Source organism: Eretmochelys imbricata, chromosome 17 (assembly GCF_965152235.1).
Source record: "Eretmochelys imbricata isolate rEreImb1 chromosome 17, rEreImb1.hap1, whole genome shotgun sequence".
NCBI lineage: Eukaryota > Metazoa > Chordata > Testudines > Cheloniidae > Eretmochelys > Eretmochelys imbricata.
This window is the reverse complement of record NC_135588.1, coordinates 16,946,889-16,949,892: the sequence shown is the minus strand read 5'-3', so window position 1 is coordinate 16,949,892 and position 3,004 is coordinate 16,946,889. Positions and strand designations below refer to the sequence as shown.

The window sequence follows — 3,004 nt, the reverse complement described above, 5'->3', positions numbered from 1 at the left end:
AAGGTGGGATGCAAGCAAGTGTCGGAGAGTCACAAGCATCCAGTCCTTCCTGTGTGGGTAAATGGAGGTGGTAGGAAGGCGTCCCATCTAGGTCCTGGCTAGATGGGATGTTGATCTTGGGTGAATTCTGGCATGGTAGAAGTTGAGAGCTGACCTAAGTCACACTGAAGTGTTCCTGCTCCCTGATTGCATGGTTGAAACGCTTTAAAAATAGCAAATTCTGTTGGTGGTGGATAAATACTCTTGTCTGTACATTAACCCCAGGGGTTGTGTGAAAAACAGCCATTCCCCCAGGGCATGTGCAGGCAAAAACCTGTTGATGGAAATGTCTGAGAATAGCAACGAGAAGATGCAAGCATGGTAAAAATGAACACTTGTGAATTCAAATGGATGCTGATGGGTGCTGTAGTGGATAGCATTCACTCAACTCAGTGTGCCTCCAAGGGGGACAAGGCTCTACCACAACGTGAATGTGAAATAATTCTGCCTAGAATCAATAGACTAAAGCATTAAAGAATTCTCCCCGTTGAGAACTGATGGTGGCAATTGCTGCCCTGTTTGGTGCATGAAACTTAATATTGGATAAGGTGCCACGGTGGTTTTAATGTGAACTGGGAGGAGTGTACATTTAGCGTTTCATGTTCCTGTAAGCCTCTCTGGGATGGCGGAAGAGGGGAAGTGTTGTGGCGTGTTTTTGTTTTGTTTTCTTTGTAGTTTGCCGTAATGCCAACTAGGAACTATTAGTATTAGTTGAACTAAAAATACTTTATAAAGGCAACCAGATGGTGCAAAATCTGAAGAATTATTTGGTCATGGTGGTGGTGTGTTGGGTCCTGGGACCCTGTGTGAAAACGCAAGGATATTTTACCGACTCCGCCTGAGAGACAAATTGTTTGGGCCTCATTGGCTACAACTCAGAAGACAGGTGGAGAGTCTCCAGTGAAGGACACAGGAGATCTTGCAGAGTGGAAACCTCAGGCTAAGTTCTTTTTTCAGATTAAAGGAAAAGGTGATCAGTTTTGGACACTAAGATGGCATTTGTGGGCTTGTTGAAAGCAGGGTGAGGACTCTGCTCATTCAGAATGTGATTGACTGAACTCTTGCTCAGGCTTTGGTCTCCCTCAGCTGTTCAAATAGCTACAGGAAGGCAGCTTTGGAAAACTGCTCCTATTTTACCATCTCACAATCTGCTGCTAATTCAAAGTAGGTCACTAGAAATGGCAAATGGCATTGTCTGATGTTCCTAATTACCCAACTCAGGAAGTGACAGGCAGATGTTACTGGTCATGCAATCAATGTAGCTGAGCAGTGGAAACTGAAGTAAGCATCTACACATCCATAAAGTTTCCAATCTGACCCACCAAAGCTCAGCTGATCTTGGAATACTTGTATAGTGAAGATAAAGTTCCACTGGTCTGGGTTGGGGTGTTGGGGCTGTGTGGTTAGTGTTCTTCCCTGCAGATGAGTTGCCACATGGTTTAACCAGCCTGCTAGGAAGATCGGCAGGAGGAAGGCCCGTCAGGCAAAGGCTCGTCGCATTGCTCCATGCCCAGAGTCAGGGCCAGTCCGACCCATTGTGAGGTGTCTCACTGTTAGGTACCACACGAAAGTTTGTGCTGGCAGAGGATTCACCTTGGAAAAGCTGAGAATGGCTGGCATCAATAAAAGGGTTGCCCGGACAATTGGGATGCAACACGTCTGCAGAATCCCTGCAGGCCAACGTGCAGAGACTGAAGGAGTATCGCTCCAAACTTATCCTCTTCCCAAGGAAGCCCTGTGCACCCAAGAGGGGAGACAGCTCTCCAGAAGAACTCAAGATGGCAACTCAGCTCTCTGGACCTGTTATGCCAATCAGGAACGTTTACAAAAAGGAAAAGGCCCGTGTTATCTCTGAGGACAAGAAGAACTTCAAAGCCTTTGCCAGCCTGCATAGGGCCCGGGCAAATGCCCGTCTCTTTGGAATCTGTGCTAAACGAGCCAAGGAAGCTGCAGAGCAGGATGTGGAGAAGAAGAAATGAACTGTTCTCCCTCGAACTGTTAATAAAAGAGTGTAGAAATGTAAAAAAAAACCCAAAAAAACAAAAACCGCTCAGCTTCCATTCCAGGACCTTGCCAGCTCAGCAGGACTAACAGCACTTCACTCCAGGGGAAGGACACCTCTTACTTTTTACCCTGTTTATATGTGGTAAAAGTAGGGGATAGAGCTTCAGGTCCACAAATCCAATCAGATTTTTGCAAGGGCCACTTAAGATAAGAGAGCTGAGAAGATGATAACCAATCACAGCTGGCACCAGAAGAAGGGGAAGAAAAGAAACAAATCTGCGGGGAAAGCAGCACATCCTCTTAAGCCCTGAACAGCAATTATGGTGAGGTTTAGATCCCTGATATACATTGGCATCCAATAACTTCCATTATTTAGGTCCAATTATTTTTACAGTTATTGTGCTTTAGTTACCTTCAGTAATTAATTCATAAAGTCTTGTCAGTGGAAGTGAAAATTGCTTCCCCCCCTAAGGATAGTGGATAAATTACCCAGTCTGATGGGCTGGTGTTTCCCACAATAAATGGAGCCAAAATGTCATTTATGCAGCTGTTAACCCAGTTAGGGGCAGCTGTTGACGTTTCATGCCTGCTATGCTATATTCATCCTGTACTGACATGGCAGGGTGAATTGGCAGGTTTCTTTCTCAGTTCCAAAGACTGACTTGAGCTTCTGGTTTAGCATACGGGGAAGATGCCTGCTTACCCAGGTGGTGGTGATCCATCTGGCTCTTAGCAAGCTGTAACAGTACAGTGTGACCTTGTGACTAGAGCATAGGACTGGGACTTGGGAGACCTGGGTTCTGTTCCTGGCTCTGACACTGACCTTGAGAAAGCCACTTCCCTTCTCTGTGCTTGTGTTTCCCCAGGAGACAGCCCCTGCTCCCAGCACAAGAGGGCCCTGATCTCAGTTGGAGGCTCTGTAATGCTACTGCTATTCTCCATCATCAGGCTTAATTAAATA

The 3,004-nt window shown here is 46.1% G+C and overlaps 1 pseudogene; it reads left to right on the top strand.

Moving 5' to 3' along the window:
* Window positions 1-1,465: 1,465 nt before the first annotated feature.
* On the top strand, window positions 1,466-2,085 carry LOC144276465 (large ribosomal subunit protein eL13 pseudogene; annotated as a pseudogene).
* The last annotated feature ends 919 nt before the right edge of the window (window positions 2,086-3,004 follow it).